Source organism: Bubalus kerabau, chromosome 1 (genome assembly GCF_029407905.1).
Source record: "Bubalus kerabau isolate K-KA32 ecotype Philippines breed swamp buffalo chromosome 1, PCC_UOA_SB_1v2, whole genome shotgun sequence".
Lineage (NCBI taxonomy): Eukaryota > Metazoa > Chordata > Mammalia > Artiodactyla > Bovidae > Bubalus > Bubalus kerabau.
Window position 1 is genome coordinate 77,361,675 of NC_073624.1, and position 20,214 is coordinate 77,381,888.

Genomic DNA, 20,214 nt, shown 5'->3' on the forward strand with positions numbered 1-20,214 from the left:
ACAGTAGGAACAGAAAGGAGGCCACAGGCAAGGTAGGAAGGTGCTCCTGAAGTCCAACAGTTGAGAAGAAATGCCAAGCCAAATAGCGCGGTCTCAGGAGAAATGAATTACTATCTGATAGACCTGCCAATTGACTGATGGCTTCAGGAAAGGCAGAAAAAGGAGTATCAGGATTTAAGACTGATAATGTAGTCTAATTTAAATTAGACAATTTAGGGAAATTTAAAAGATGATATAATTAACAAAGAAGAAACTGGTTTGGTGACAAAGGTGATGAGTTCAGTTTGCACACATGACCTGTTTAAGTTGCCAGTGGAATATCGTGGTGAAGTTTTTAAGGTGACAGGAGCTTTCAAGAACTCAAACCCAAAAATGAATTCAGTGCTTAAAAGATCTTTGCCTGGAAAATCCCATGGACAGAGAAGCCTAGTGGACTACAGTCCATGGGGTCGCAAAGAGTCAGACACGACTGAAGTGACTGAGCATACATGCATGCTTAAAAGATGTACAGTCTGGCATTCTCCGCATAGAGATAATAGCCTAATACGAGTGGAACGATTTCCAGTCTAACAGAAGAAAACAAATGTTTTTCTTTTCTTACAAATATATTTTAATTAAACTAGTTTACATATTCTCTCAAACTCGAAATAATTCTAGTTCCAATCTTCTAAAACCTACTCTTTCTGGGGAAAAAAGAAAATCACTTGCCCAAAGGTCAAAGAGTTTAAAAAGAGAGAGAGGGAAAAACAGTATAGCCAAGTAACACTGCTCCCATGAACTCAGTTTCAGGCTTTCAGACTTTTCAAAGTTTTATGCAATAATTGAAAGGTCAATAAATTTAAGTGTATTGGAGATTCATTCATTCAGAATTTACAATAATTCCTACAAACTGCTCTGACACTTGCCTTTGAAATCTCCATTTTAAAAGGGTTTTCTAAGGAAACAAATTACCAAAATACGTAACACATTCAATCAACCTAAATCATGAAAAATCTAGAAAGCACTTACATGCAAAAAAACTAAGGATAATTATAGTTCATTCTTACCTATTCCTTTAACTTAGTTTTCAATTACTAGTATTCTTAAAAAGAGTAAAAGTAATCATATTTTTGCTAATCTTCCAAATTTACAAAAATTCATAAAAATTTATTTCAAGAATGCTTTATAACAGGGTCCAGTTAAACTATGGACTAAGCAAAAATAAATCTTTAATGACCTCGCAATCCCAACTTCTCCCTGCACTTTGCTGTTTGAATACTTTTGTCCACCAAAACTCAATTTCATAAAAGCTAACATCTTGTATAAAGGGTAGTTGTATTTTAGTCTTTTCTCTAATTGTGGTGAATTCCACTGTTAAGTCCCCACCCTTTTTGAAACGAGGCATTTTGGAACATCAAGTGCTTTCTGTTGCCCAGTAGTCACATCATAAAGACCCCTATGGGTAATTCTTTAAGAGCGCTCGAGTCATGCATTTAAATATACGCTTTATTTCATTCATATAGTTGATTTAGGTACAAAGTTGTTCGGGATTATGTATTGATTAACTGAGTTTGACGGGGTAATTTGGAAAGAACTGTAATAGATTAAGACACCCGACCCTTCAGGAGAAACCATTTCAAGACTGAAAAAGACTGTGCCCTGGCCTAGGCACCTTCGCGGGAGCTCTAGGCGTGGAAACAGCGCTGTTACTTCTCCGGCCACTTTCCCCAACACAAAGGAATACGCGAGCACCAACTGTTTGGTGGCGTCGTTGATTAAACTACAGTTTGCACGAAAGGCATCTTTTGAGTTTCGGACGGTTTCTAAGCTCTCGGCACCAGTGTAAACCCACTAAGGTCTCAGAAGTCAAGGCGAGGTCGAAGGGGCGAGGTGGAGGAGGACGAGAAACACCGCGGAGGAAACGCTGCGAAAGGGGCCCGGCGTCGGCACAAGTGGCTCCGCCCCTCGACTCTCTCACCCCGCCCTTCGGTGCCGCCCCTTCCCGGGCCGCGCACCCGCGCGCCCCGCCCGCGGACGGAAGCGAGAGCGAGGCTGAACGCCTGACGTCAAGGCGACACCGCCAAACCTCGCCCAGAGTCAGGCGTGTAAACCAGCCGGAGCGGCGGCGGCGGCGGCGGCAGCAGCAGCAGCAGCGGTAGCGGCAAGACCGCCGTGGCGCCGGGAGCAGCGACCCGGAGGGAGCGTGAGGCGACGCTGGCTGCGGGCACCCGGTGACAGCGCGAGAGGTTCGCAGAGTGCGTGCGTGGCCACTGAGGGAGCGGCTGCGGCGGCCGCGCGGGGCGGGGGCCGGGCGCCTGCTGAGGGGAGCTGATGGGGTGCGGCGCGGGCCGGGCGGGGCGCGCGCGACGGTCAGGGGGCCAGGGCGGCGGCGGCGACGGCTGCCTCGCAGCGCGGCAGGTGGTGCTGGAGCCCGGCGCCGGTGCGGCGAGCGCGCTGCCTCCCAGGCCAGCGGGGACGAGCCGCCGCCGCGGGGGAACAGCGCGCTTTGCGGAAGGGGTCAAATGTCTGAAATATGGCGGAGGAAGTGAGAGCCCGAGGACCCCCCCACCCGCCTGCTCTTTTCTGGCCGCGGCCGCCGCTGCCTCTCAGCTGCCCGCCGTCCCTCGCCGGAAGACTCATCTCCCCGCCCCGGAGCCCCCTTGCCGGCCGCCTCGGTTCCTTCCCGGGTGTGAGTGGAAGTTAGAACGGAAACCAGAAAGTTGTCTTTTGCGGAGACTCAGCTTCCCCTCGTCCCGAGCAGGGGCGGAGAGCTTTCGGGGGAAACCACTCCCCGGCGCCTTGCGGGCTCGAGCCTGACAGGGGAAAAGTTTGCCTGAAACCGGGCTGGTTTGCTCCATTTGTTGCGGGAAGTGGCAGGAGGAAGGCAGCGGAGGGAGCCCCACCTAATCTGGCAGCAGCCACCGCGAAGAGAAAAACTGTTAAAGGGGCCTTTCCCATCGTCAGCAAGAGGAAATCTCTTTCTCTTACAGAGGGAAAGAAAATCCAGGAAGTTTGTCCTCTTCTCTTTTTCGGACATCTCGGTGTGTCTAATCCTAACACTGACTGTCAGCACCATGAATATTATTTAAAACTACCCCCATTGAATCTAGCCATCCTAGTTTTTCTTCAGAAAACACCGATAGCTTTTGGAGAAAAGACTGTTCTTGCTGAGTTTAAGCTTACGATTTGCTTCCTCTTCGCTTGCTCCCTCTTACTAGTTTAGAACAACATTTTTGCCCTGCAGCTCTTGTTCGGAGTGAAGATGAGCAGTTGTGTGTTACGGTAATGGGAAATCACGTTTTAACGGGGTAGAAAGTTGATAATGAAGATTGTGATTTTAATATTTTAAAATTCAAGCTGATTGGATTTTTGTTTTGCTAGTAGCATAGCATCTACTATATAAATATCTAAAATATAATTTATATTTCTTATAAAACTTAAAGGTTTCAACTCGAAAATTCATTTTTTTATCCTCTTATTTTGTAATTAGAATGCTGTTTGGAGTTGCTCAACAAAATTTTAGCAAGAGATAACATAAAAAGGGGAGACGTTCATTTAACTTAAAGCTGGTATCACTCGTGAAAGCTGAACCTTGAATAGTATTTGAGTCATAATGTAGTCATGGGACTTTTTAAGGGCCGGAAAGGGCTATTTAGATCATCCACTCCCACCCTCTGAATTTACGGTGGAGGAAACTGAGGCCTAGAAAAGATAAGATAACTAGTCAGTGGTCCTGCTGACTTGAAGGACAGTAAATGGCAACCCACTCCAGTGTTCTTGCCTGGAGAATCCCAGGGATGGCGGAGCCTGGTGTGCTGCCGTCTATGGGGTCGCATAGAGTCCGACATGACTGAAGTGACTTAGCAGCAGCAGCAGCAGCAGTCTATCCATAGTAGAGAAGCTGGAGGAAAAAATACGACGTTTTTATGGTGAATTATTACATTTTGTAGAGGATAGACGTCCCATCATACTCCAAAAATATAAGTACCTTAGTCAGTGTAGAAGAACCCTTTGGGTAGTTTCATTACCAGGTTTTAAGAGAGGAAGTTGATATTCAGAATGATTAAATAACTTTAAGGACACAAAGCCGTGAATGATAGTCTTATTTGAGCCCATCCATACTTTTGGTCTCTGCATTATTGTGAAGGTGGTTTCACTTGCATTTTCTTTTTGTCATTCATAATAAATTGTGAGACTCCCTTATCTGAAGAAGCCAGAAAGTAAATCTTTGAAACACCTGTATCCAGTTTGGTTTTAATGTGCCAGGTATGGGAATACAACTGAAGAACCCAATAATAAACTGACTTAATTTTAAAATGTGGTATGGGTTCATGACAGTGTTGTTCCTTCTGCCCCCTAACACCCACCCTCCCCCACCCTATGAAAATCGTCTCTTCTATTACAAGTATCGCTTCCTGCCGTCTGTTATTTTACCTGTTTTTTGTTATCCCACTAAATTATAAACTCCATGTATTGTTTGTATGCCCTGAAACACAGGCATAGTATCTTAACAGAGATAATACTGGTTTGTTAAATGTAAGTACCATGAGGGTAGGAACTTGATCCATTTTATTCTCTACTGTATCTTCGTTCCTAGAACCTTGCCTATGCATGCAGTGTTTAGCATTTATATTTGGTATTAACTAATGAATATTTAAAAGAGATGATATTTGAAGAGATCTTTGTATTCCTCCAAAAATAAACTTTTCCACATTGGCTTTGGAGCCATTTTAACTTTACAGATTGATTTTTATCCTCAAAGCAATCTTGTACTGTGGCGTTTCAGTATTTTCTCTTAGCTGTATAAAGTGAGAGAGTCCCCATGGTAAGGAGCCACCATGTAAGGAGGGCGTTATCAAGTGTGTCCTCTGATATAATTCAATATTGGTAGAAGGCTGCTGCGGAGATTGATAACATAGTAACTAATTATATATGTTGTTTTAAATAGAAAGCCTAAGCTTTGGTTGAGAAATTATCCATGTTCAGTTTTCTTTGACTTTTGTTGTAGGTATTTGATCACTGTTTATTAAGGCAGTGAAATTAAATAGGGAATGGATCTCATACAAATAGAATTTGGTTAATTTTTCAAAGGTGTCATTTATTTTTCTTCCAAAAGTGTAAGTAGACAGTTTTATTATTGAATATCAGGATCTTATTGGTATGCATGTGTCATTTTCCCAAAGACTTAATGTGTTTTTTGGTTGCTGCTGCTGCTGCTAAAGTCGCTTCAGTCGTGTCCGACTCGGTGCGACCCCATAGACGGCAGCCCACCAGGCTCCCCGTCCCTGGGATTCTCCAGGCAAGAACACTGGAGTGGGTTGCCAGTTGCTTCTCCATGTTTTTGGGTTATGTATTGGTAAAGAGGGAGTGGTTATTGATCTGTAGTGTTCAGATTTGACTGACACGGGGAGTAGTTTAGTACTTATGAACTAAATAGTCAAAAGCTGTCTTCTATTATGGCAATGATGTCACATGTTCAGTCTATAGAAAATCTTGATAAAGATTGGTTATAAACTTTGTAAGACCATATAAGGTTGTAACTAAATTTATGCCTTGATTTTTTTTTCTTCTACTATCATTTTTGAAGACTCTTAATAAGAGTTACCCTTTTCAAATTGGATTTCTTTTAGGAAAAGTTAAGAAACATATTTTGGCTGATGTAATGATTCATTGTAACATTAGACATCTGCAAATGACTTGCCCTTGTGCTGAGAACCTAATGTTTTTCAGTGTTCTTAAAATATTTTGCAGTACTACTAAAAGGTACTAATTATTACCTTTTGAGAACTTAAAAGTCGTGAAAGACTTTTAAGTCATTTATTAGTCCTTTGGAAATTTTATGAATACAATGGAAGCAGTAGGTACAAGGAATAGAATGAATTTATCTGTTTGCAGTAAAGACTGGCTTGCTGTTTAATCTCGTAGTTTGTTTGAACCTATTTGGTCACTGGATTCTAAGACCAATCCTTTTAATCTTATATTTTATAGAAGAAAAGTTACCAGGAACTTTTTGCTGCCTTAAAAAAATTAAAATCACTTTTTAAAGTACACCACTAACAAAAAGAAATATCAGTTCTCCATACTTCCTAATACTAGTGTGTTTATTACTGATATTAGTCAAAGAAAGGCTACATAGCAACTGATTATTATTTCAGTAATGTCTTAAAAAATTTTTCATTGTATCAATAATGGATCAAGATATTCAAACTTTTTTAAAGGAGCCAGCCTTAAAACTTATAAAAGAAAGAAATGACAATTTGAGGAAATGTACCAGGGTTTTAAATAATATTTAAATTACTTATCAAAAGAAAAAATACTGGGGGAATTCCCTGGTGGTCCAGCGGTTAGAACTCCTTTAAACTTAAACTCCTTTAAGTTTAAAGTTAGAACACACTTTAACTGCACAGGGCCTGGGTTCAATCCCTGGTCAGGAAACTAAGATCCCACAAGATACCCTGAGGCCAAAAAAAGAAAAAGGATGTATATTTGCCACATGAACTGAAGAATTTCCATCGGGAGCTTACTATGTAGAACAATATTCTGGGATATTACTAAGTCTAAAATTGTATATGAGGTGCTCAAGTACTAGAAATATGTTCACATTTAAATTAAGAATCTTAGTCTATTAAAGACTTATAGAATAATATCTAATGTTCTGATTTTGAATTTTATATTGGACTGGTTCCTAATGCTTAACATTTGTGCTTTTACTATTTTGTAATTTTGTAGTTGTGCGTGCACTAGGTGGTCTTGTCCAGTGGTGGATGGTGAGAGGTTTTAACTTGTACAGGTAGACTTAAAAGATATTAAAGGAAGAGAGCATCCATTTAAAGCGGTTACATTTTGATCACTACTGATTTCTTGAAATCATCACTTTTACTACATGATAGAGCTGCTTCTTGAGTTTTTCAGTAGTTGCTTTGAGTATTTATTTCAGTAAATCTGTACTTTTAATAAAATAGTTTTCTCTCCTGTATTTAAAACTTAGCATTTTGCTAAGTAACTTTATTTTGAAAGTATACAGTGGACTAATTGCCCTGTTGGTGGATCACGTCTACCTGTTGCTTTCCTCTTCTTTGCCTTCTGGGAAAGAAACAAAGATGAAAGAAAATCTGTTTTGTCCATTTAATAGCAGTTTTTGGCAAAAGCTTCTAAAGAGGAAATGGAAAATGTTACTCAAAATTCTAATTATCTGTGTTTTCTATAATTTTTCCTTATTAGAATATATTTTTCAAGTCACTGTGTTCTAAAAAAAAATGGCGTTTCTAAAAGTTCTTAGATACTGGGAATAAGGACTATAAATAAAAGCTCTTTTTGTTTAATTAATAGTATGTTGGTGTCAAAGTGGTGTGCATATTGCATCCAGCTTTCACCTTGTGTTTTAAGGTTGTAGTGAGACTACATTATGCTAGCATAGTTAGGTCTGCTGCTTCTAAGATTTGTAATTAAGCTCTTCAGTATCTATAGCAAAACTGAGGAATCCCTCAGGAACCTTGAATTCTGTACTGTACAGATAATAACAAAGGATGGTAATGAGGTATATAAACATGTGCATTTATTATTGTGCTGCTCTTGAAATTGTTGAACTTGAGATATTACACAAAAGTGCTTTGAATACAGGTAAGTATAATGAAGAAAATTAGTATCACTTGTAATTTTTACCAGTGCAGTGAATTTTAAGGCAAAATTTGTACTTCTTTTCTGAAGTTTTCCTAACCTCTTTGCTTCCTTGGTGGGAAAGATGGCATATACTACTTAGAGATGTTGAGGATTCAGTGCAGTATTATTCATAAATATTTATAAAATACACTAATGGGTAGTATTCTTGTTCTTTATGATAAAACTTCTCTTCACCTTTAGCATTGCTGGTGCCAAGTAAAGTTGATTAAGTTACTTAATTTTTAAGATTCCTACTAAGATGTGAATGAGAACTAAGGAATAAAATTGTGATTGTAAACAAATAAATTGTCTAGCTCAGTGGTTTTCAAAGAATGGTCGAAGGAATCCTGAGGATTGCCTCGACATTTGCAGGGAGTCTACAAGTAGAAAACTTTTTACAGTAATACTGAGATGTCCTTTGCGTTTTCACTGTATTGATAGCTGTACCAGAGCACAAAAGCAAAAGTCGATAAAGCTTGACATCTTAAATCAGGTCAGAGTACCACACCGTATTAGCAGTCATTGTCTGTATTCTTCATTGCCATATACCCACACTTTATAAAAAGAAAACCTAAACACACTTGATGAAGAAGTTTAAAAAAAAAATCAGAGGTCAACTTTATACACATCATTTTAGTATACTATAACTAAACAGAAAGTGTGTTTAAAATATTTTTCTTTTTTTTTTGCTCCTTACTGAAGTATAATGGTTGTCTCTACGGAAAGCATTTGTGTAATTATTTGAGTTGCAAGCTGAATCAGCCACTTTTTTAATGAACTCTGTTTTTACTTAAAAGAATGCTTGACAGACTGAAGAAGTTTTTCAGACTTGGGTATTACATTTTCTCTAAAGTGAACCTGTTGCTTTAAAAGGAAAAGATTGACAGTATTTATGAGCAATGGCTAAAGTTCTAATTTTCAAGTGAAAATTAGAATTTCGTAAAATTTGTGTTAGTAAGCAACTGTACTCCTCACAGCTTCTTAATATCTTAAAAAAGTTTTCTGATGATATTGGTGATGTTAATGAACATGGTTTTTAAAATACTATGTAATAAAACATGTCAATATTTGAAGATTGACGTGATTCTATAAGCAAGTATTTTCCAAGTCACCAGTGCATGAAAATCATGTGGGGATAAGAAATCCTTCCAAAGTTCTAGCTAGACCACTGAGTCGTAATGTAATAGAGAACACAAGGTTTATTGATTTATTGATACATTCCAGTATATTGCAGCTAATAGAGGTTGGTATAGCATCAAAAGAGAATATCAACATTTATTTGAAAGGCTGTTAAGATATTCCCATCTGTTCGTCTGGTTATTACTTTTTTGTGTGTATTACTCATTTTTCCGTGCTTTACAATATATTGAACAAATTTTTGTTGCGGGGGAAGAGAAGAATAGGAACCATAGATGAACACTGTGAGGCAAGTTTAGTTTCTTGGCAGTTTTTGGTTTGTTTGTTTTTTCCTGTTGAACAGTCTATTCAACATTTGGGGGGTGGGGGTGGGCCACATCTCACTGCTTGCAGAGTTTTAGTTCCCCGGCCAGGCATTGAACTGCCAGGTTTCCTGGCAGTGAAAGCACCGAGTCCTAACTACTGGACCAACAGGGAATTCCTCCCATTCAATTTTTGATCACAATAATAGATTATGTAATTTTTTAAGCCACTTTCTGGTTTTAATACTTGTTTTGTACATCTGATGACTTAGGTTGCATATGCTGTATTCAGGTTTTCACATAACCTTGAATGTATTTTTAATAGTTGTCTTTCACAGTTTTAGGATATGTAGTAGCTTTCATCTGGTGACTCAGACAATAAAGAATCTGCCTTCAATGTGGGAGACCTGGGTTTGACCCCTGGGTTGGGATGATCCCCTGGAGGAGGTATGGCCACCCACTCCAGTATTCTTGCCTGGAGAATCCCCAGAACAGAGAAGCCTGGCGGGCTACAGTCCATGGAGTCAGAAAGAGTCAGACATGACTGACCGACTGAGCAGAACACAGTAGCTTTCATACAGTGAAGCTATGGATTTTTTCCCCTTTCGAGGTTAATAATGTCTCCTTGACCTGAGAATTTGACGTGATAGTTCTCCAAAACAAATGATGTTTTTACCTTCTAGAAGAAAGTTGTTTCTTTTTTATGTTTGTTTAATAACAAACCTCATTAAACAACCATTTTTATAAAAGTCGTGTCTTAGGGTTATTCCAAATTTTTAAAGGATTTTTAAGCTAACCTGCATGCAGTTCAAGTAATTTCAGATTATGAAAGAAGTAAGATACATAAATTATAGTCTGTGGTGTACCTAGTTTCTTGGAAATTTAGTGCCAGTTGTTTCCCTGGAAATAATGGGTACGTTCTGTGAGGAAACAGAATTGAGTCTGAACATCACTACTTGAAAGAACAGGGTTTGTATCAGAGAGAGGATACGACGTGGTTTAGAAAAGTGTGAAAAGGTAATAACTTCAGGATGGTTTCAGGGATTAAGTATTTAGAATTCCTGCTTCCACGAACTAATCCTGCAGTAAGGTAGGGGAGTTTAATAGGAAGCTTTCATGCTCCCTATATTAAATAATTAACTGGTCAGCCATTCTGGTTGTTCTGAATTAAAGAACATACTGTGATCATATTTTATGTCCTGGACATGCAAACTAGTCACAAAGTTGCCACTTGCTATTGCTTATATAGTTTTATTTGCTAGCTAAAAAAATGTTTGAAATTCCCTCTATTTTAGGATTTTTTATACTTAAGCTCTTTTTTTTTTTTTTTTTTTTTTGAGAGCTCTGTCTCGTATTTGGTCATCCTTCAACAAAGAAAGGGCTTCTCTCATAGCTCAGTTGGTAAATCATCTGCCTGCAATGTGGAGACCTGGGTTCGATTCCTGGGTCGGGAAGCTCCCCTGGAGAAGGAAATGGCAACCCACTCCAGTATTCTTGCCTGGAGAATCCCATTGACAGAGGAGCCTGACAGGCTACAGTTCATGGGATCGCAAGAGTCGGACACGACTTGGCGACTAAACCACGGCCACCACCACCACCAACAACAAAGAAAAGATTAGATTTGAAAGCTTTTAAATACAGAAGAGCATTTATAACACTTTTCTATTGTTTACATGAAAGTAATGATGGTAATGGGAGAAGGCAATGGCACCCCACTCCAGTACTCTTGCCTGGAAAATCCCATGGATGGAGGAGCCTGGCAGGCTGCAGTCAATGGGGTCGCACAGAGTTGGACACGACTGAAGCGACTTAGTAGTAGTAGTAGTAGTAGTAGTAATGATGGTAATAATAGGCAATGAAGAGGTGAAAGGGCAGGAAGTAGAACAGAAAAAGAATGAGAATGGTGATTAAGAAGTTCTCTTTCTAAGGAGCAGGGCTGCTATTGAGCAAAAGTGGTAAACTCCACTTTGAAAAGCACTGTGGTGCTTTAGTGACTGATATAGCTTGTCCACCAGAGGGTCCTCTGTAGAGGATAAATCAGTATTATCCATCAGTTAGAAATTATGGTTTTAGAGTAAAAGTTTGATCACTATGTGTGTGAGTTGAGAGTACTTTGCTGTTTTTACTGTTTGTCCCCCCTCCTTCCCCTGCTGTGTCCAAAGTCTGTTCTCTATATCTGCGTCTCTATTCCTGCCCTGCAAATAGGTTCATCAGTACCACATTTCTATATCTATGCGTTAATATATGGCATTAGTTTTTCTCTTTCTGACTGACTTCACTCTGTATAACAGGCTCTAGGTTCATTCACCTCACCAGAGCTGACTCAAATGCATTCCCTTTTATGGCTGAGTAATATTCCATTGTGTATATGTACCACAACTTCTTTATCCGTTCATCTGTCAGTGGACATCTAGGTTGCTTCCATATCCTAGCTATTATAAATAGTGCTGCAGTGAACGTTGGGGGTACATGTGTCTTTTTTCAGTATATGGGGTTGTTGGGTCATTTGGTAATTTTATTCCTAGTTTTTTAAGGAATCTCCATATTGTTCTCCATAGTGGCTGTATCAATTTACATTTCCACTAACCATGCAATAGGGTTCCCTTTTCTCCACACCCTCTCCAACATTTATTGTTTGTGGATTTTTGATGATGGCTAGTCTGACAAATTGTGTAATTTTAGTTGAGAGAATACAGTGTTCAGTGGTTTGTCCTTATCAATTCCCATCATAGGCTATTTCTTACACTGAATTTTTTTTAAGTGTTACATTTATTTCCAGCTATAATCCCTCATTATTTAGGGCATCTGTCTCTTGAGGACTCATCTGACTGCCTGTAATTGAGAGCTAGTTCATCTCAGTTACTGTATGTTATGATTAAATTGCGTTATTATGCACAAAAGATTCTTAGCAAAGACATGAAAATTTAATAATCACAAAATGTAAATGGAAGTTCCAAATAATACCCAAATGAGTGACATAGATGAGTGCTTATAGAATCAAAGGAAGAAGTGAAAACTCTTAAACTTTAGTAGTCCAAGATGACCTTGAAAATGAGGTGAGAGTGTACATGATATTGAAGGGGTAAGTTTTAGACTAACAGTGAACCCCAGGTAGACAGCACAGAAATTAGAAAGGTGAAAAGTTGTTCAAAGAGTATTTTGCTGTAGCAGATGTTTATGAAATGGATTATAGGTCCATAATACTTTACCTATAACCCTTGGTGCCAGGTAATTAGGAATTCAGAACTTTGGGGAAAAATTTGTTTTGAATTTTAGTAAGAGTAATCAAGCACTTAATATTTCTAAAGTGAAGCATGAATAATTACAGTAAATAGGATAAACAAAAACTGTAAATAGCTTCACATCAGTGCTTAAGTGAAATCCGGCTGTATAAAAATATATTAGGTCAGGTTTTGCCACTAAATTAAACTTTAGGTTTCAGAGATTTTCTGATTTCAGATTTTCTGAGAAATGGGTCTTAAATAGTTGGAAAGGCTTTATTCTTTATTACTTTGTGTCTTTGGTGAGGACATCAGGGTCTGAAAATGTTACTTTGAAGCAGTTCGTATAGAAACAGTCTCTGCCAAGGAGTTCATTTTGACACAGACTTAGGGTGGAAGGCACTGCTGAGGGTGTTAAGTCTTTAAAGGTATAGGAGAACCACCTAATTTGAGTCCAGTTAAATGAAAGTAGTAGAGATTGATGAGTGTATATTAGTGCCTGGAAAGTAGTAGTTTTTTTTTTTTTTTTAATGCTTGAGAGCTCATATTTTAGCTAAGGTTTCTTCTTTGATTTTGAAAGTCTTATACCCTGCAGTTTGTCTCCCAATTGATAGGTTTCTAAGAATTATATAATACATTTAATTGTGAGCTGAAAGCACAAGAGAAAATTAGAATAGGCATATTGTAGGACTAACATAATCTCTATTGTAACATCCTTGGTGGAATTACTTGGTATTGACAAGGAAAGAATTTTAAAAATCTGAAGATCCTACTTTGAAACTCAGGATTGATCATAAGAAGTACCTGCCCACTTTTTGTGTTTTCCACATATGCTCACCTTATTCTAGCAGCCTAATTACCTCTAACTTCAGTCCTCATTGCCTTTATCCATTCATTTGATGTATGTTAATGTCCAAGAATGCAAACGTGTGTGCTATTTTTAGATATTGACTTGTATCCATAATTGCCAAGGCAGGCATGTTTCAAAGCTACTTTATTTTAAAAAGTGCTTATTGACCTAATAATTATACTCATAAGTGGAATAATGTATGACAAAGCCAAATGTAAGCATTGTTTACGGCTTCCAAAGTGTGGTATGCCTTTTATTTTTCTAAGTGGTCTTTATTTTACTGGGTACTAAGTGCAACTGTAAATAAACTGAGGAGGCTAGAGTGTAACAGGAAGAACTATTAAATTAGACAGCTAGCTACATACACCAGTGTGGGCATTAGCTAACATAAACTGCTGCTTAGATTAAGATAATAACATTATTAGAGAAAACTATGTTAAGTACCTGTGTTTCCACTCTCTTTTGTTAGTTGGTTAATTTTTCTCCTCTGAACTTGTGGCACATTTATTAGGAAATTTTCCATTAGGAGTGCCCTGGTCTTGAAATTTCACTTAGAATATAATGCAAATTATATAAACCCATAGTCTAAAATTATGGCAATTCTTATTATGGTTTCAAATGTATTTGGGAACAGTCATATTAAGCTTTGTCATTAAAATCTCAGGAAGGTAACACTAAAATGAAATAAAAATTTGTATAGTCATTTGTTCCTTTTCTCATAGAAGACTAATTCGGTTTATTTCTGAATTCAGCCTTATATTGAAACAGACTGTAAAGTTCTGTTTAAAAAGTGTTCCCCCATCCTTGTGGAGGGTAGTGACATTTTTCCATTCATAGAAATGAATGTGATTTGTTCTGGAATCCTTACCCTTAACTTGAATTCTAATCTATCTGCTGGTAGTAAAGAGCTTCACTTCTGATTTCTCGAGATGCATGAAAACAAATACTTTTCCTGACTAATAAGGATGTCTTTGTAGTTGATAAAATCATTTCATTCTGCAACCTGTTCAGCAAACAGTATTGAGCACCTTTGGTGTAAGTGTTAAATCTGGACTCACAAATTCAGGAGGCTTGGAGAACATGTGGCTTCACTAGGAACATAGTAAAATATCTGGTTAACCTTCTTACTCCCCCAAATAGTCATCCCTTTGGAGTGGTGGTGTCTCTTTTGTGTGATGTGTGGAAGCTAAGCTGTTAGGAATGGATTATTTGAATGACTAAGGATTGTTTAAAATATTCTGGAGGCCTTGGGAACACAAAGACCTTTCTGTAGTAAATTGGGAACACTTAATTGGAAGCAAAAAAAAAGGGATATAGGTCTTAGGATCTTGAGGAAAGGAGGTTTTATCAGTACTTTAAAAACACACGTATCCAATTCCTATGATATTGAGAGATGTTACTGATAACCACTGGTCTAATATCACTTAATTCTCCTAGACTTTGGGGGCTTTAAGATTTAAATTTGATCTGACCTTGAGACATCCCGTCCAACCATTCCCATCAGTGCCTTGCTACTTAAATATCGAATGCATGGCTCTTTACTTCCTATCCTGCCAGGGTATGGCTAATACCCTGGCCAGGCTGCATCTAACAGAAACATAATATCTGACTATAAGTGTCGTATATGAACATACAGATGTGGGTGTTCACATTTATCTTTAGAGAGACTCAGTGTCTGAAAACATGCAGACCTAAATGAGTCTTGGTGGATAATCTGAAAATGCCAAGCTTTTGCAGACTCCCTTGGTAGCTGGGGCACAAGTACTTGACATAGGCCCAAGAAACAAAGAACTTTTTAAAATAATCTGAAAGAAAACTTTGCAGAGCCCTAGTGGCATGAATACTTTTAATGTTAGGCTGTTTATTAAATTAACTACTTCCATAATCAAAGTGAGAAGATTTAATAAATCAAATTTAGCTTCACATGTAAAGAATATGCTTTAACCAAGATACCCTTTTCTGTTTTATCTGTGAAACATGATGGAGTTTTGGGATATGTTGGAGTCTTACCTTAAGTTCTCCTAATAATACTTTTTTCATCCTCACAAATAAACAACCGAATCTGTGGACCAAGTGAATAAGGTGCCTCTTGAATGTTGTAAAATAGAGCAACATCAACCATGGCAGAACCAAAATTGTTGTTTGTGAGACAGTCCTAAGCATTCACGTGGACCATTCTCTATTCCTTTTGGGGTTTTCTGTTGAGGTTTTTGCATATTATTTTGCAGCTAGTTCATCTTTATGAAACTATCAGACAACAATGCTAACTTTATAAAATATTCTACAGCAGAAGTTTTCAAAGGTTTTTTATTTACAATCCTGTTTCTGCTTTCCCTAACCCATAATAGACATTGATCATTGAGGACTGTACTCTTTTCCCTTTGTGTCCCGAATCATTAACAACTGCACTCCTGGTAGCCATTAATATTTTGAGTAGCTGTTTGAACTAAAGCCCTTTTGCCACCAGTGAATTAATAGACAAGGTCTATCCTTAGCTCTTCCAGGACAGTATCAGCAAACTTTCTGTAAAGTAAAGGGCCAGTTAATAAATGTCTCGGGCTTTGTGGACCATATAGTCACAACCACTCAACTCTGCTGTTTTAGTATGAGTAACTGTAGACAGTACGCAATTGCATGGCTGTGTTCCAACAAAACATTATTTACCTAAGACAGACATGGTAAAATTTGGCCTGTGGGCTGGAGTTAGCCAACCTGTGCTCTAGGGCTGGAAACTGGTTTTGATTCATTCAACAAATAATTGCCTTTGTATTCTAGGCACTGTGTTAAGTGCTGGTTATATGGCAATTAACATTATATATAGATCTCTGGCCATGAGGTATTTAAGCCTTAACGGATTATTTTTTTAATGCTTTCTATGTGCTTAGTCACTCAGTCATATCCAACTCTTCTTGACCCCGCAGCTTGTAGCTCACCAGGCTGCTCTGTTCATGGGGATTCTCCAGGCAAGAATACTGGAGTGGGTGGCCATGCCCTCCTTCAGCAGATCTTCCCAACCCAGGGATCAAACCCAGGTCTCTTGCATTGCAGGCAGATTCTTTACCATCTGAGCCACCAGGGAAGCCCTTTAATGCTTTAGGTATACTCAAAGCAGCTTGAGGAAAAATGTAAGAAATAAGTGTTAGTCGCTCAGTCATATCCGACTGTTTGGGACCCCATGAACTGTAGCCCTCCAGGCTTCTCTGTCTATGGGATTCTCTAAGCAAGAATACTGGAGTGGATTGCCATTCCCTTTTCCAGAGGAATCTTCCTGACCCAGGGATTAAACCCAGGTCTCCTGCATTGCAGGCAGATTCTTTACTGTTTGAGCTTCAGGGAAATCCAAAAAATACGGCCTGCCCCATATATTTGCCTCATTTGTCAGTACAGATGAGATCTTAGGCAAGTACCCTAAGTGCGGTGTTCTATGGTAGTGTTACTAACAGTAATCTCAGGATGCTTTAGATACCAGATGGCGAGGTGTGAAAGTTAGCATCTTGTTATAAAAAGGAGGGGGGCGCACCTAGGATGCCTGGGTCTAGTATCTGCTCTGTCTGAATGTAATAGCTGCTTCGTAGTCATACGGTGTTGTGGGATAAAACTGAAATGACCAGTTGTTTTAACTGTCTTCTGTTGGTCTCTTGCAGTTTCTTTCCTCTATGCAGCATATTGCTTCTAACCTCTTAATTTTGATTTTCATCATATTTGTTAATAGATTTTATCTTACAGATCAATTCATGCATTTTAAAAGTAGGTCATATATTAATCATATTTAATAAAATGCTGAACTTTTCTATATGTATTATCCTGGTTTCTGTTAGAATTCCTTTTATTCATTTAAAAAGTACCTCATGTATTAACTACGCATATATATATGGAATCTAGAAAAAAGATACTGATGAGCCAATTTGCAGGGCGGCAGTCGAGACACAGACATAGAGAACAGACTCCTGGACCGTGGGGGCGGGAGGAGAGGGCGGGGCGCATGGAGACATACACAACACTGCATGTAAACCAGATGGGTGACTCAGAGAACTCAAACCAGGGCTTTGTGACAACAGAGGGCTGGGATGGGGTGGGAGGTGAGAGGGAGCTTCAAGCGGGAGGGGATGTATGTATGGGACTTCCCTGGTGGCTTAGTGCTAAAGAAACTGCCTGCAGTGCAGAAGATGCAGGAGACCTGGGTTCGATTGCTGGGTTGGGATGATCCCCTGGAGGAGGGCATGGCAACCCACTCCAGTATTCTTGGCCTGGAGAAGCCCAGGGACAGAGGAGCCTGGCAGGCTATGGTCCATGGGGTCGCAAGAAGCTGGACACGACTGAAGTGACTGGGCGCACACACACGGCTGAATCACACTGAGGTATGGCAGACATCAACACTGCACTGTAAAGCATAAAGCAACTATCCTTCAATTAAAAATTAATAGATTTTTAAAGGGGGCTGCTACTGCTGCTGCTAAGTCGCTTCAGTCGTGTCTGACTCTGTGCGACCCCAGAGATGGCAGCCCACCAGGCTTCCCCGTCCCTGGGATTCTCCAGGCAAGAACACTGGAGTGGGTTGCCATTTCCTTCTCCAATGCATGCAAGTGAAAAGTGAAAGTCAAGTCGCTCAGTCGTGTCCAACTCTTCGCGACCCCATGGACTGCAGCCTACCAGGCTCCTCCGTCCATGGGATTTTCCAGGCAAGAGTACTGGAGTGGGGTGCCATTGCCTTGTGCTAAAAAGGGGAAGTGCCTTTAATTTTCTCCATATTGGTATCAGATCAGTCGCTCAGTCGTGTCCGACTCTTTGCGACCATATTGGTATAGTTTTCTTCAAAATATCCACTATGGTTGATTACAAAATGAGTCAGATCTCTTGACCAGAACTCAGAGATCTTCATTTTATCTTAACTGTAGACTCTCTCGCTATTTTTACCGTCTTGTTCTTTTTTACCTTAAGGTCCACTCAGACCGTGCTTTCTCTTGTAGTCTAATCATATTTCTACATTTTGCTGCCTTCTGTGCCTTTGCTTACACTTTTCTCTGGTATGTTTTCCTTAATGCCAAAACTTTTAGTCATTTGCTATCTTCTTCATAAATCTGTTCCTGACCTTTTCCTCAATTTCCATAGTATTGTTGTGTTTCTCACAGTTTCCATGATTTTTGTCTCATTTTCTTAAAAAATTGTAAGCTTCTTGAGAACAAGTATGTTTTGTTCATCTTTGTAACCCTCATGATCATTTGCACTGAATATATACATATTCAGATACTAATTCGAAGAAAGCTGTAATTTCCTGCTTAAGCAAGGGACACTGTTCCTTCATGACAAATTCCTTGGATTTTTATCCAAATGTGAAAAGTCATGTCAAAATACATTGCAAATTGTAGACTGTACAAATACTGTTTGTTACCATAAACATTCAAACTTGGCTCATACAAGTGCTGCTATGCACAGTTTGCTTTTTAATTTCCATGTTTTGTTTCAGAGAAAAAAATGATAGTGAAAAAAGATAAGCTTTGTAGTATATTTGCAAGATTTTTTCTAAGCTTTCACAGTTTCACATCTTTAAAACTATAAAACATGAGAGGAAGAAAATTCCTATCAGTATGTGTTCCACCAAAGGTGACCACTACCTTGTTTTGCTTGGACTGAGAAGTTCCTGGGACACAAGGCTTGGAATGCTAAAACCATGACTGTTGGTCACCCTACGTCCACTTTATGACGTAGCTGTCTTTTTTGCTTATAACTGTTTGTTGTTATTCAGTCGCTAAGTTGTGTCCAGCTCTTTGCAACCCCATGGACTGTAGCCTGCCAGTCTCTTCCTTCCATGGGATTTCCCAGGCAAGGAGACTAGAGTGAGTTGCCGTTTCTTTCTCCAGGGGATCTTCCTGACCCAGGGATCCAACCTGTGTCTCCTGCATTGTCAGGCAGGTTGTTTACCACTAAGCCTCCTCGAAAGCCCTATAATTGTTAGGACAGTTTAATAAATGCCTGGTAACTAGATGATTGGCTTCAGAGGAGAGGAGCATTGGGACACTTGGGCTTTTATTAAGTTTTTGAATATTACTTATTTTGGACAGACATTCTTTAATGTTCAAATAAAAATGCATTTGACTAATTATCTATTTAGGAATATGTGTATTTCTTTATCAGAACATAGTGGTACCTTTATCAGAACATAGTGCTAAATTTTTTAATATCTGTCACATGATTAATGCTTTATTTAAATGTACTTTTTTATAAGATACAGCAAAGTCCAAAGCAGCTTGAAATTTACCTCTTCAAGTGATTTAAGCTTGAACCATGGATTAACAGAGACTGTGTTTGTAAAGAAACATCTAGGGTAATGTGTGCATAGTCATTCCTGTGCAGGAATTAGCTTTTGAGTCTGTTTATGTTATATAAATCAGAGTTTGGCTGAGAATATCGTTAATAGCAGGTGTATAACTTAAAGTGGCTACTAAAAATCCTTAGAAATTTTGTCAGCAGTTAAGCCATTGTGGGACAGAAACTGTTCTGGGACATGCACTAAATAGTGTCCTTAATTTGAGGGCTAAAATAGGCTCTTTGGGGATGGTTTTTTTGGTTGTTATTCTTTTGTTATTTTTCTTGTTTTAAGAATGTGAATAGACTCCATTTGGTATTTTAGCTTTTTATGGTTCTTTGCCACCTTGTGAGACTTGAGGCTTATATCCTGGACCACATTGTTGTAGAAAAATTACTTGTTCCCTTAAAGCTAGTGTATCCAACATTAAGTCTTCTATAGAAATGTAAAGAGGGATCTGGATGTTGAAAAAACTTGAGAAGACAAGAAAACAGGAACATTTACATTAAAGTTGAGAAGAGCTATATCCTTTTCACATGAGAAAGAAATCTGCCCTTTTTTGCTTATAGTAGTTTTTGTTGATTTTTAATAGATACATTTTATTTTTAGGCTAGACTTTCTTTAAAAACTATGGAATAAACACTGGCAATAGTGTCACCATAGCAGTTGTATCTGTTCCTAGAGAAATCAGAAATAGGATGTAACGTGCTTACTCTCCCGCGTAAAAAGATAAAGAGGAAAAAGACAAAGTCCAAAGACACA

General features: G+C 38.8%; 1 protein-coding gene across 3 annotated transcripts in view; it reads left to right on the forward strand.

Moving 5' to 3' along the window:
* Positions 1 to 2,013: 2,013 nt before the first annotated feature.
* Positions 2,014 to 20,214, forward strand: part of RAP1B (RAP1B, member of RAS oncogene family) — a 44,679-nt gene continuing 26,478 nt past the window's right edge. Inside the window, exon 1 of one of the 3 annotated variants that reach the window (XM_055579979.1) lies at positions 2,014 to 2,225. The gene's annotated coding sequence lies outside the window, so the exon portion shown is untranslated. Of the gene's footprint in view, positions 2,235 to 20,214 lie in introns of all 3 variants that reach the window. The other 2 variants (XM_055579970.1, XM_055579962.1) reach the window with 2 other exon arrangements.